Source organism: Plectropomus leopardus, chromosome 20 (assembly GCF_008729295.1).
Source record: "Plectropomus leopardus isolate mb chromosome 20, YSFRI_Pleo_2.0, whole genome shotgun sequence".
NCBI lineage: Eukaryota > Metazoa > Chordata > Actinopteri > Perciformes > Serranidae > Plectropomus > Plectropomus leopardus.
The window spans coordinates 16,346,797-16,362,436 of record NC_056482.1 but is presented as its reverse complement, the minus strand read 5'-3'; the positions used below and the strand labels follow the sequence as shown (position 1 = coordinate 16,362,436).

General features: G+C 36.9%; 1 protein-coding gene across 2 annotated transcripts in view; it reads right to left on the bottom strand.

The window, feature by feature from the left end:
- Positions 1-10,977, bottom strand: part of LOC121959816 (rab GTPase-activating protein 1) — a 91,178-nt gene extending 80,201 nt beyond the window's left edge. For both annotated transcript variants that reach the window (XM_042509320.1, XM_042509321.1), the window contains exon 1: positions 10,880-10,977. The gene's annotated coding sequence lies outside the window, so the exon portion shown is untranslated. The remainder of the gene's footprint in view (positions 1-10,879) is intronic.
- Positions 10,978-15,640: the final 4,663 nt, after the last annotated feature.

Sequence of the window (15,640 nt, the reverse complement as noted above, 5' to 3'; positions counted from 1 at the left end):
GAAAGTAGAGTTTGTAATAGGTATAGGAAAGCTAGAAAAAATAAAAAATATTTTCACTTTTACCTTAAGTGTTAAAGTCAAAACTGACTTCAGCATCAACATTAGCATTTTAGTGTCTATATATGAGTTTAGGTATGATAATAAGAGATAAAATTATGTTTTACAAGCAAAATTAGGTAAAGTTCTACAGTTAGGGCATGAGGCAACTCAGGAAAAAGGGAGGTGGCATTGTGTGTAACACAGGAAGAAAGGCGCAACAGAAGGTTCTGGCAGAGGTTCAACAAAAGGCCATAACAAGCTATTTCTGGCTGTTCCCCCTCTCCACTGCTTTTCATTCTCTCCCATCTCTCTCCCTTCGTCTCTACTCTTTTCTTCTTCATGCTGTCCTTATCTATCCCCCTGCAATCTCCTGTTTTCTCAGCCCTTATTCCTCTCAAATAAGGGCTGCCCTTGCACTCCTACATTTTTCTAAAGGTTTCAGTTGCTTCCACTTTGCTCTCCTGTCAAACACCGCCCTTCCTATTCAAAGCAGGTCCAACAATGGAAAAGTAATAGGAAAAAAGGTCTACAGCAGAAAGGTCAAAGCAGTTAATAATGTGCATTACTGATGATAACATTGTTATACTAACCAAGAATATATTAGTACGTCTGTGTGTGTGTGTGTGTGTGTGTGTGTGTGTGTGTGTGTGTGTGTGTGTGTGTGTGTGTGACTAAAAGGTTTTACATCTTGTGCTGATATGAATGTTATTATGAGGCTTCAAAACACAAACTGAGAAACATAAACTGACAGCTTAGCTTGTTCTCTTTATCTTTTCAAAGCAAACTGAGAAAATGAGCGACTGGTATTATTCACCCTGAAGTCCTGGGTGTTGTTTTTCACTTGTATTGCAAAAACTGGACTTGAGAGACAGGGTCATAGCGTACAATGATCTCACATGGCCACTTTTACTGTGAAACTGTAGCCTCAGATAGAGCAGAAAAGTGTAATCCTTTGACCTCTGAATTTTGTGTTAAACAATCTCAATCTTGATTCCCATAAGGGCGCTTTCAAACCTAACGCATTTGAATTGGTTAAACACTGACTCAGGTTTGTTTGCCCAGTTCCTTTGGCCTGGTGTGAAAGCTGTCGATTGAATTCTGGGGTGGAGCAAACAAACCAACCACAGGATTTTATAATAGCAGATGTAATTTTAGCATGATTTCAAAAGCTTGAATCTTAACAAATCCATCTTGTTATTGTGAAATCTTTTCAGAAAGCAATCTTATAACTGATAAGGACTGGTAACCATCCTAACATGTACGTTAGCATGTGTATTAGGGCTGCTTGATTATGGCTAAAATCATAATTTTGATTAATACTGAGATCATGATTATTTGACATGGTTACCGATTAACTTTGGAGACATCATGTATTTATCAAACTTAAAAAAAGGAGAGGGAATATATTTTTCCCTGATGGTCTGAAAAATCTTTTACTTTTTCAGAATAAAATTACTAAGAGGTTCTGAAGAGTCACTAAATCTAGTGGGAAAGTCTCCAAGTTGGCAACACTGAGCACATGGCTATAGAGGAAAGAGCTGCGCTGGGTTTGTACCTCAAGAACAGATGAGAACATCACCGAGAAACTGAATACAAAATATCAAAATATTCATTTCATCTTGATTATCTTGTTTTCATAATCACTGGAAGCCAAAATCATAACTGAAAGTAAAATTCAGTAAACTGACAAGCCTTAGTGGGATTCTCCCCGATTAATAATGTCAAAAGCTCTTAAAACAGCTGTGCTAATATATGACTTTGTACTTTGTCAATTCATTAAGTCCATTAAAAGTGTATAACAGTGATCCCCATACTAATGAGCCTCGACTCATTACTTTAAGCCTCCTTTACGTCCTGTCTCTTTACCCTTAGTGTTACAAGGAGCTTAAGAATTAGAAGAGCATCCTGTCAAGAGTTAACTGTCTCTCAATGTTTTAATGTGGAATTGCTACAAGACTCAGAGCACACAGGCCCAACACACCATAGTTTACCTCCTTGTCACTTCCCAACATCATCGAAAAGCCCAGCACTTTTGTGCACACAAGTTACCATGGTTACCAGATAATGTTGCATAAATATAAATCAGTGATAAGTGACAACTCATCTTATAACCTCTGATTAAACTTCTTCTCAAGATTGTGTTGGTGTGTACAAATTTCTTCATACACATAAAATACAAAGTTCAGGGTATAGTTGATATACAATAGTAAACCAACCAGTCTAAAAGAGAAAAACGAATCTGGCAAAGTAATCAAATCTAAGAGGGAAATTTGCATTTCTCAACATCCTCCTTCTGATCTTCTCAGGCTTTTAATCTTGAAGAGACATGCAGATGTTTACTCTACTTTTGGCTCAAAGGCAGCTGCTTTCCATTTTTAGCACACGTGTCCTCTGAGTTGTTAGTCTAGTTCTTCTTCAGATTTTGTGTTGATGAACTTTGAGTTTCTAGTGTCTTTTTCACGTTTACATAGTCCTAATACTTAAATTATGGCAGTTAATAACTAACCTGCCCCAAGAGAAACATGGAAATCTCAGTAAAATACTGTGTTTAGAAAACAAATGAGACAGTAGCCAATCCCCTTTTCTGGCCACCATAAACCTTAATTCAAGTAGATCACTACCTATAACCCCAGAGTCAATCATTTCACCAGAGAGCAATGCTGAGACTTCACAAAGTGTGGTGCTATGTGAGAAGGATGGCCTCACTAATTCAATCATGTTTCTAGCAGCTAAAAACTCTACCAACCTATGCAGTCGGGCCTAGACGCACAAATGCATCCAGAAAAGAAAGTACTGTTTCATGCTGGCTCACTTATACCCTACACACACACACAAGCAGCTGTATTATGAACACAAATAAGCACTCACCCACAGGCACACATGTGCATGCGCACACACAAACCTCATACTCAATGTCTTTGACTAGCTGGCGGCTCTGACAGGCTTATAATGGTTGCCTTGTCACCCTGCTTTCCTCCCGAGCCTCAGCAACAGCCCTCTGCCTGCTCATGCCAAGCTACACTGTTCGTTATCAACCTTTTCAGTGCCTTGGTACATTTCCAGCAAGACACACAATCCATTGCCTATCACGCTTCTGAGGTAACAAGTTTAGCAACAGAACTTCCTATCTAAAGGCTTAAAACATTCCTAAATGTCTTAAATTGGAGGACATTTCTACATTTGAGAGTTTTCTTGAACTTCAACTAAATCACACTTCTTACATTTATTTCATTGCACTGTGCTTGACAACACCAGCTTGTTGTGGATTACAGATGATACGAGCAGTAGACTGCTTCTTCGTTCCCATTTATTTATGTCTGCAGCCACACCCTCTCTCTTCCTCATCTTGTTTCTGTTTCATTTTTTGTTTTAAATCTTTTTTTTTGTAAAATTCTTGATAAACATTTTCCCCATATTCTATCCTCTGACTTCGACTTGGAACTGGACACAGCCACTTTTACGTCACCTACTAGTTTGTGGACTACCTTTTTGAAGCCTTGACCATCATATTTTTTTTTTTACTTTTTTTTTGAGTCATGAGTGACTACTTTTGTACAAGAAGGTTGAGATGTGAAGACACTCAATATAAACGAAAAGACGAAAATGAATGTTGGGAAGCCAGACACTCTTGTTAGCAGCTAAATCAATAGCACAAAGGAAATTTGTCCCCCCAGCCAGAGTGAGTCGCTGCGCAGCTACAGACTTGCATTAGCAACTTAACTAGTAGCACAGTAACAGACACACCCCAAGCTAAAGAAGAAGAAAACTGCTGTGCATCGATGGACTCTCGCTCAGCCACTAATAGCAGTTAATGTTAGCACAAAGCACACACGCAACGCAGTGAGCAGTAGGCCCTACTGCCACCGCGAAAAGTAGCCACATCAGGCTAAAACCACTAAAAGGTACGTCAATGACCGATATTCTGCATGTTGAGACAATAAAGTCACTAAGTAAATTTTTGAAATAATAAGTGAGAAGTAGGGTCATTTTTACATATACTTGTATGTAATTAGACTTCTTTGGTCTAACCAACTGTCCCAAGCCAAAACATATACAATTAACTATCATTTATGGCAAAGGAAAACTGCAAATCTTTACATGAGAGAAGCTGGTTTATCAATTTACTGATTGTTTCAGCTCTATTTCATAGGTTTAGATGCAATCGCATTAGCTGTTCAATTTTTTTGTGATATTGAGTTTCTTTGTCCATGACAAGTTTAAAAATGAACAGCATCACATTTACTAACAAGATGTAATCAGACAGGCACTACACTGTACTTTTCAAGATTTCAAACTTAGTCATCTGGTGTGGTGGGGCTGAGCTTCACCAAACCAGCTGATACGCAAAAAGATAACAGCAGTTAGGTTGGTGTACTCGGGGTGTGTCCTGCAATGGATGAGGCAGAGTGCACTTTAATTTGGGGACCTTGGCCAAAGTTAAAAACAGGTGCAAAGTATTGAAATCTGTAACATGTATATCTTATGTCAATCCATGTACTATGCCTGTCTTTTCTCTTTTTTTTTGCATCCCAACTACTCTCCAGCTGAACAGGCTGTTCTGGGCTGCCAGCTGGGCCCTGCGTGCACCTCACAAGGGAGAGGAAGACACAGCCAGACACAGCCAGAGAGCATTCAGGCTTGCAACACAGTCCCTTTCGACTCGCCTCACAGCAGTGATTTCAGCCAGGCAGAGATAGCAGGGAGAAACGAAAGGAATGGAAGAAAGAATGACAGAATTAACACAAGCTGAGTCACAAGGTACGGTGCAAAAGGCAAGAGAGAATAGGATGGGCCCTCTAAATGAGCAAGTCAGTGATTGTACAAATCACTGAAACACACACAGATGCTGTCCCTAATCTACAGCTTATTTGTACTGTGTGATCATCAAATAATTATGTGAACTCACATCCCCAGCAGAGCACAGACTCCCAGTTCCGGGATGAAACCTCTGCATGTCTGACACTCAACAACAAAACAATCTCACATGACTCAGAAAAAAAACGCAATGGCTCATTGCAGGCCTGCCTTTAACTTCTGAAATGGAGCACTGGCTGCAACAAACCCCTCCACTGTGAGATACTGAGCTGCGCACTGTGTGGCTATTCAGGGGTTTATTTAGCAGTGGTGCATCTCTGCTGGTTTATAAAGAACAGAACTATGGCTTATAAAGGAAATTTGACACCTGTGTGTTTAAGTGGGTATATGCTCCAACAACAAACAGTTGTTAAGGCTGTTATGTGTTTAGAAATGAGAAACAAAAGCAGCAAATGTCACTGATACAAGGTTAACATGCAGCTGAAAGAAAATAGGTTTATTATATAGCTGTTTTATTTGAATTGAGCAAAATAAAAGACATTGGTTGTTTTGCTCTGAAAATACAATGTAATTTTGTGACTTTCATCTTATTTTAAAATGAACAAAAGTGGCCAACAACAGTGAGGTCATGAATATCTCATTTCTAACCCATGAATTATGAACTACTTTGTGTTTTTACACCATATTAAATTACGATTTAAAGGACCACCTGTGTGTTCAAGATGTACCATGGATGAACTGTGATTATGAAAGGAACTGAAAAACATGGAGAGAACATTTGTGGGTGTTGCAGGTTTGTCTGCACACACACATATATTAAAAAATAAACTGCTTGCCACTACAACTGGTCAGAAAGTATCTCAGATGAGAACATAATTGTCACAGATTTGTCAAATCACAAAATCTAAACAACCAGCCCACAGATAAGCTTCCTACAAATCTGAAAATTCAAATACAAAAATAATGAATTAGCAGTCAGCGATTCATAATACTGATTAAAGTTCTAGGCCTCCTGGGGTGATGATTTGAGGTCTGAATAATTTGAAGGGAATTTATTCATTTTAAATACAGGCTATATAAACAGTGTGTCTCAGGGAAAGTCATTAAATATCATTAAAGCAAACATTGACTTTTCTGATCTGAATTTATAGCAGCTGGTTTTTAAGAAACAATCAACAGGAATACACACTGAGTGAGAGAAGACAAGAAGACTAAATGTTAAGTGAACACCTGAAAGTCACTGGGTGATCTAACTGATGTTTCACTGAGTCAAACCTAAAACATCTCCATAAAGCTGAACAGAAAGTGTTGGAAAGACACTCCAAATACTTTTGTCTACAGTATTGCATAGTATTGCAGTATATTTTCATGGCAATATCTCAGTGATACACAGACACACCAAGTATCTTTTTCACTATAAAACTTCAACTAATAGCCTGTGCTATTATTTGCTTAAACCACTAAACAAAAGTTTAAACATTTTATCTAAGAAGCTCACTAACGTAAACTCCAGCAGGAAGTCAAAGAACTTCTATAAAGATGAACTGCATGGCAAGCCGGCTTCTACTTGAGACAGGCGTTTATTTGTCAAAATGTTTAGCCATACCGGGCTAGTAAAAGGGACTAGGCGTTTATTTGGGACAGGCATTTATTTGAAGTCTTAGGGTAAATTATATAAATTATTAATATTATAACTCGAACTTTTGTTAGTACTAGAATAATACAACCAACTGCTTTTAAAGTCCACTTGATACAATTTAATGCGATAAAAATGACTGAAGTGAGATTAATAAACAGAAAACAAAACACATGTTGACATGGTTTTCTTTGGGGACATAATTTGCAGTTGAAAAAAGGTTATCAATTTTAATATATCACAATATATGTTATCACAATGCTCAGCATATCACAACAAAATTGCAATAATGTTGTATTGTGACTTAAGTATCATTAGAATAGAAAAAATTCTTTACACTTCTATATCTCTTGCCAGATTCAGACTCCACATGGTCTGCTTTCATTTTGTCCACAGCAACTGTAAGGAAACACGAATCCACTACAGTTGAAGCCAGCAGCGCCGCCATTCAGTCTCCAATAGCTCGCCATATGACAGGTGCATCTGAGGGGCGTTGTTGGGACTTCAGAGCATTCAGGGCTCAGAACTCACTCAATTACAGATAGAGCTATAATAGGAGGGATACAAGGGGATGCACTCAGAGGGACGAGTGGAATCCAAAGAAAGTGCATCAGGCTCTAGATTTGACAGATTTGTTGTAGAGGAGGCAGGATTTTTGTATCTGATTGTTTGATACATAAATAAGTTTTGTATTTTATCATGGCTGACTTTAAAGGAGAAGCTGACATAGAGATGCTGAGATTAAATGACAAACTACTAGAGGTAGGAATCACCAGAGGCCCCACAATACGATATTATTGCGATTTTGAATGTGTTGATATACTGACTATTGCGATTCCATATATTCCGATTTATCACCTCCTTTTCAGCTGTAAATCATGTCCTCAAAGGAAAACTTATTTGTTTTATCTACTAAGATAAAGTTTTCAGGTTGTTTATCTCTCCTCAGTCATCTTTATTGTGGCAAATTGTATCTCGTGGACTGAAAAAGTAACTGATTATTATAGTAGGCTACCAAAACTTTGTATTTGTAATAATAATAACCCCCCACAAAAGCTACATTCTTTGGCTCTCACTGTTTATTGAAAGAATTAACACTGTTAATATATTTAAAAGTATTAAATTTAATCAAATGAATAGCAATGTATGCACTTGTTTCCATAATTCTTTAGACTTCATAACTAAATTAAGACCACTGAATTGCAGTCTGCTTTTAAACAATTGATTCCAAACAGGCATGCTTGAAGAAGTATTGTTGTACTAAGACCAATATTAAAAATGTATGTATCTTTATAGTGTTGGCATTATCCCAAATGTGTAGGAAAATACTCTGAAGCACTGTTCTTTTCCCTCTTATACACAGTGACTGTTGTTTTGCAGCAAATATTTGCATACATACAAATTTGGGTCATGTGTCTTTTGTGCATGTGTCACCTGTATTACTGTAATACCTGAGTTTCAGGAAACAGAACAGGAACAATGAGCTGAGTTAAGTGAAGGGACAGTTGGCATGTTTTGCAAACGGTTAACCATGCACATTATCCACTGTGGGGAAGTATTTGAACTAACAAAGAGAAAAAAATGAATGCATCAACAATACTATTCTGGCAAACAATAAGCATTAGGCGAAGCTAATGACAGCTAGGTTGCTGCTGTTACTAACTCTGTCTCACTATCAATGAAAAATGAGAGAAATGCGGACTAAAACGCAATACAAACGGGTTACTTGCTCAACATATCAGTTTGTTTTTGAACACCTTGCACTACTCAATAACTAATAGAGCTGTGTAATGTTAACACTAAAACACAGAGTTTGTTGAGTTAGCTTTTTTTGGGAAGGATGCTGTATACAGGGTTCCTACTGCTTAGGGCAAGTGGGATTCAAGACTTTTCAAAACTTTATTTATGCCGATTAAAAATGCCACATAAAATTTAAGACCAATTTTACAGTAGCCAATATTGAAGGGGAAAAGGCATGAACCAACATCCATTACTTATGGTTATGGAAAGTTTTATTTCATTTTTGAAATAGATATTGAAACATAAAACATGAGTATTTGGTGACGTTAATGCAAGAGACATCTGGTAAATTATTATCATTACATTGCTTTTGCAATGCAATTTCAGAAAACAAACTGAAAAATACATTTTAATGCTAATCAAGGCCTTATACTTAGACTAATGGATTTAATGTCTTTTCAGACTTACTAAGGATCTACGGGAACCCTGGCTGTATGAGACACCCTTTTTAAATGTTAAATCACAGTCACACGGCTTCGATTAAAAAAATGTATCCTTGAAATATTCTTCTAAAACAGCATTTTCTGAACCTCTCCTTGAGTGCCACTTGTCCTGCATGTTTTAGATTTCTCCCTGTTGCAACACAGCTGAATTCAATAATCAGCTCATTATCAAGCAGCTTCAGGAGGTCATAAGGAGTTGATCATTTGAATCAGCTGTGTTGGAGCAGGGAGATATTTTCATCTTTTTATACAGCTAGTTTAAAAATGTAGCACAGCATTGATCTTTGTTTGTTATGAATGTTTCTGTGTCAAACGAGTATGATTGATAAAATGTGTCAATGGGATCATTCAGCATAAAAAAGTCAGGCAATGCTTTACAGCAGACATGTCATACACCCACACACCACCAGACTTCTCAAAGCAATCCCTGCTGGTCCCTCCCTCATCATGTGACAATAACAGAACTTCCACTAACAAAACACAGCATTGATTAATGCTCATTGTGCCAGAGTGCTTGACTAAAGAAAGATTTAAATCATGTTAAGTTCCCACCTGCGAGCATCTGAAGGGCGGTTTCAAATAAAGATTCACTGTCAAAGCCAATATAAACACAATGAATGGTTTTATCTTGTGTTGTTATAACAAACAACAATACAAGATAAAACACTCAAGTGAGTTAAAATAGCCCAAACCAAGCTATTGAGCTATCAATGCTCTTATGATTTGATTTCTTCTTCTATTCTATTTTTATGTAGACCGCTTTGTCTTTATTTCATGTCAAAATTAACTTGTATGTATGTGGTAAGCTGCCATGTTACAAGGAAAAATGTGTGATCATTGGTGCATTGTGATAACACTAATTTATTTAACTTTGTAATAACAGTACTTTATTTAATTCTATGATAACAGTACTGTATTTAACTTTTTATTACATTTTACAGTAACAGCACTTTATTTACCTTTATAATAATAGTACTTCGACTTTATATTAATAGACATTCATTTGTTTTTATTAAAATACTTCTGTCTTATTATTACAGTACCTCATTTACCTATGTAATAGCAGTTCTTTATTTAATTTCATTATAACACATATTTTGCACTGCCTGAGGCAACTTCAAAATATTGTTGTCATTGATCCTGTAGTTTGTATTGCCCTTAACTTCCATGAAAATATTTTTTACGTGCTTTTTTTTGTTTGTTCGTTTGGGTATTTTTTACCTTTTGACCTTGGTATCAAAAACTGTAGCTATCAAGTATGGAGTATTTTTCCTGAGTATCGGAACCGAGTTAGAAACCATAGTATCATGACAACACTGTAATGTCAAATATTACCGAATAACGAAATATGCTACACACAAAAAAAGTTCAGTATAGTAGCCTTAAACCATACCACCCACTTGTGAACACACTTGGTTGGCGATATATTGAAAAGAAAAACAGAGCAAATCCAGCTTAACAGTGTCAAATAAATCACGAAAACCAATATGTTATGCTTAATATGTAACTGTGGCCTTTAGCTACTCCAGCATGTTTATTTGCAGCTTAATAATCAGATCTACTGCACCGTTACTGGTTTAATTGGCTTTCTGGTCTCACCTGTGCACCACTTAATCTGGATACAAGTAAACCTTCTGCATGTCAGTGTAGCTTGATAAGATTCATAAGGCCTCGATACATTTCAAACAGCACATCTCTTTAATAGATAACTTAAGTAACGATTCATATTGTATTTTTTAATGAAAAACGTTGGGCGAACCTGATGTAGCAAGCTCTGGTGTTAACTTACTGCCCCAGTTAGCCCATGCAAACATGCCTTACGTTAGCAAAGATAGCTACTAGCAGTCATCGATTCAAAGTCCGACAAAAATGTTAAACCAAACAGTGACCAGCAGGCGAAACTGTTCCGTCACTAAAAAGAAAACTGCCGTGCGAAAGTGTTCGCAGTAATTTGGTGAATTACCGCTAACTGGCCCTCGGTACAGCCTTGAAACAGGCCATTACTGTATGTAGCTGGTTAGCTAACGCCTGCTAGCCATGCTACCCTGGCAGTTAGAGCCAACAAACGGGTATGTTGTTCGTAACTGTGGGAACAGCCGCGTTAAACGTTGATGTTAAAAGCGTGTGCAAGTGCAAAACAGCTTACCTTTGTTCCCACTGTTGTATTTATTCCAACGGCGGCTGGCACAACATTGCACTTTCCCAAGAACATCAGCAGCCAACAGCATCCAGCCGAGCTGTAAACACAAGCCCAACCAACCCGCTGACACCCACACTGCGCATGCGCCTGTCAGTGCCCCTCTCTGGTCTGTGGTGACCGGGAAGTGGGATTTATTCCAACGGCGGCTGGCACCTAATGACATGATGCTCATTGACTATCTGCAAGTCTACAGGGACAAGTCCAAGTCTCACGTCAGTCAAAAACACGTCTCAACTCAAATGACAGTTTAAGTCCTTACAAGTGGTTATTTTTTGGGTGATATCTTTACTTTATTTGAGTTTTTTAATATTTCTTTTCAAATTTCACTGGTTTCAAAATCCCGACCAAGCTTTTCAATTTGGGCCCCTCAGCTGTGCAAACTCAGTGACCTCTTTTAAATTGCCTCTTAAGACTCACTTTTATTGTTTGGCTTTTTCTTTACTAATGGTATTTATTGTTATTTTTTTATATTTATTTTAACTTATTTTATATCTTGCACCCTTTTTTTTTTAGCTTTGTTATTGTTTTTATTGTAAAGCACTTTATAAAGTTTGTTTTGAAAAGGTGCTATACAAATAAAGTTATATTATTTTATTATTATTATTATTATTATTATTGTTATGTATATATGAATAAATTAATCAGAGGAGAGAATACTTTTTTTCGGTTCTTTAAATTCTTTAAGTTGTAAAAAAAAAAAAAAAAAGAAGACTTTGCCTTCCTTCAATTGTAATGCAGGCTCCATTTTTATGGTGGTGTACATGTTAAGGAGAAATGAACTTCATAATCCTCAGAATTCTGATTGTTTGCTTTGTTATTTCCAGGATGTACTTGCTTTGTTATTTTCAATACTTAAGTACATTTAATATCATTAAATTACTTTTGGTAATTAAGTATGGTATATATCAGGTACTTTAAGTTTTTTACTCAAGTAGCCTACTATTCAAATAGGTGACTTCCCCAACCACCAAAGTCATTCTCTGTTAAGATATCTGTACTTCACTCAAGTGTGGCTTTCAGGTACTTCATTAACCACTGATTGCAAGTCTTTTGTTTTTATTTAATTTAAAGGTGAAACTAAGTCAAATCAAGCCGAAGTCAAGCACCTTCAATACCCATGAGGCCCAATAAATGATGAGGCCTAATAAATTAGGCCACCAACACACACACACACACACACACACACACACACACTAAAAGAGAGTTTGGTGTCAGCGGATTTTTGAAGGAATATTTGATACTGACTACAGAGACCTCTCATTCAATTCCCCTTTTTTTCCAGCTCCAGTCTATAACCACAGTTTTAGGGATTTTTAGCACTCCTGTGTGTTCTGTTAAACCTCTTTTTTTTTTAATGGTTATAGATTTCAAAACCACACTACAACACTACAGCAGGGAGTTGTGAGGAGTTTCTTTTTTTATTTTATTTTTTTTTTTACTAATTTATTGCTCATTTTTAGACAATGTCTTGTGTCTTTCAACATCAAGTTGAAGAAAGACCATAAACTGAATACTTATTCGTAAGATTACGATGAAATACTATCTCAAGACCTATGAATTTGTCTCCCATAATACAACATTCCCAAATGATAACAGGAATCACAAAGAAACATCATTAGTTGTTGGTTTTATTGTCGCATGCAATTTCATGTGCTGAAATCTTTCTTTTCATAATTCCATCTCTCAGTGCAACACAGAAGCAGTGCGCTGCTCAGCCAAGTTGTCTGTAAGTAAGAGTAATACAGATGAACGAGCCAGAAAATGCACAGAAGAATCAGTCAGTCAGTCAAACAATACTCAAACAGTTTCATCAGTCATTTATAGCACATAAACCGTTATCATTACTCCAGTCCTGCATTACCGTACAGTAAGTAAAAGGGAAACCTTTCACAATGTGATATTTCCAAGGAAATAAATGGAATACGTAACAGTATTATTCATTATGGGGACATTTTAGATATGCTGTCTCTTAAGGAGTTTATTTTCCTCATTCTGAAACATTACACAACTGCCCCAATGATTAAAACATTTAAATATATCTAATTATCACAGGTTGTATAAATGAGCGTCTATACTATAAGTCCATCTAATGATGGTGCCAGACTGTATACAATGACGGATGTGTACCATCTCTTAATAGTTCATTTACATTTCAATCGAACAATAGATTCGCAAATAAAATGTCTAATACAGACATGAATAGTCAGAAAACATCAGTTCATCATGTTTCACAATCAACAAACAGGCTGTTTTTTTCCATAGAATATAGAATAATGAGACACTTTCTTGTCTAATAAAAAAATTTCAGCAAATTCTCAAATTCAAAACAAAGACTTAGAATATACCAAGGAGAAAAAAATACCACAACAACAACCAAATGTGGTAATAACAATAATAGTCATAATAATAATAATAATAATATAATCTCTATCAAACAAGAATTAATTTTCATGAGCAAACAGGTAAAATGCTGCAAGCAAACTTCAGCACTTGACGTGGCCACACAGTGGGCATGTGCAGAACTCTTACAGCGCTGGGTGTGTTGTATCACAACTACAGAATCATCAATACTCCTCCGCCATCACAAGAGGGACTATATCGCATGCACAACGCAGGATGCAGGGAGGATGGGGTGAAGGAAAGTTGGGGCGACACTGGCAGTGATGGGGAGGGAATTAGTGCAGTGCAACTAGCCACTACAGCAGTGCTCTTAAGACACTTTAAAGGAAACGGGGAGTATCACTTCAATACTCACAATACTGTTTTTACATAGTGCCCAGCCCTTTCCCAGGGGAGCAAGATCAGCAAAGCCAATATTGATACTGAGATGCAAAAGAAAACACTGGCAAAGTAAACACCGGCAAACAATATAATCTCTTACCCAGATATGCTTTGGGTGAATGGGTTAGTTATCAGCAAGAGAAATCCAGGTAAACACTTCCACAGAATATTTAAGTGATGAATATAGAAAAAGCAACTGAAGTCTTCCCTGAGCGATTCAGACGGACAAGGATCTAGCCTCCTCTAATGGAACAAATCAGAACTACACGAGAAGTATCTCACCCCTCGATTCGGCTGAGCCTTTCCCTCCTCACACAAGTTTACAGTCGAGGAATATGAAAAGCTGCAGGAAAAATTGCAGGGATTGATTGTACTGTACTGTACACAACAGGGCACTTACATAAATTCAAAGGTGAAGTTGTAAACAGATGCAGAGCGACAGTAGAAAGCTGAGCTAATGTCACGACTTGGAGCAGCAAAAATCCCTGTGCTACCTCATCTTTTCATGTCAGAAAAAAAGACAGAATTTTAAAAAGAGTATTATTTTGTCTACATGCTTCTCCCAGCACATGTTGAAAGGAAGATAGGAGAGAAACCTAGAAAAGGTTGCCAGCCCATGATTTCAATGTTCATTCTTGTGAACAACTTGAAACTCAGTAATCAGTCCTCACACACACACAGTCATTCTACCATCCTCTAAAATGGGATTTAATGTATAATCTGAGATTTCTAAAAAGTTACAGTATCTTAGGTGAGGGGAAAAGAAAAGAGGAAGCTGGGAAGGTTTCAAATATAAGTCAGCTCTCCTCCTCTCATTCTACACAAATCTCATAAGATTTAAAATAGGGTGTAAACAAACTTTAAATCCTGTAAATCTAAAATGGGTTAATGTTTTCCTAGTATTTATTAACCCTTTGAAACCTAGATGGACAAAGGCAATGAGCAACTTGGCACGAAATGTCTTTCAAATTGCAAGAATTTAGTAGATTTAGAAAACTGCTTTCAAAAAGCATTGAAAAAATGTCCAGAGAACTATGTTTAAATACATAATTATGTATTTAAAATTATTCTTGTAGAATTATTATAAATCTAAAGCAGTTTTTAGGTCATTTCCTTTGATTTTTTTTACTTCACTTTTCTTTTACTTTCCCGATTTGTTTTGTTGTTGTTATTTTCATAATTTTCAGGTAATTCTGCTGTATTTTATACTAATTTCGATATAATTTCTTCTAAGTTGCTCATTGCCAAATTAAAAAAATAAATAAATAAAGCCTATTTGCCCACGTTTCAAAGCATTAATAAGACAAAGCCACACATGACAAGATTCCTCATATCTGTAAAAAGCAGTGAGGCAAGGCCAGACTGTATAGAAGTCACCCATACTGCACAAAATGAACTACACAGCGTACTTTTGGCAACGCATCAGCAAACACAGAGAAACATCAGACAAGACGATCAACTTCGTCTCCGCGATGCAAAATATAGCAAACAAAACAAGGGTAACAAAGATCCTGATACAAAATACCCCGACAAACAACTTCACAGAAGTTAGCAATGCATGAAATAAAAGTAACAGAAACTTTTTAAAAAGTTAAACAAAGATAACAGCGTGACAAAACACAGGAAGTGGTGTCCCTCGCTTTTTGTAGGCTTCAGCTTGAAATGCATGACCTCTGAATAAGGTGACCACACTGGAAAGCACAGAAAATGCCATGAGCGTACAAAAATGTGATTTCCAGTTTTCATGAAAGATAATACCTGTGAAACAGGAAAGGGGTCTATCAGTGGGTGTGGACAAAAGTCACTGTAGAGCCCGATGTTTACGTCTGTACAACACCAAGGAGAGAAAGGCCACTGTATTGCATGTTTGTGTCAACTGTGTGTGAATGACAGCTTGTGCGCAGGTGTAATGTGTGCACATGTGTG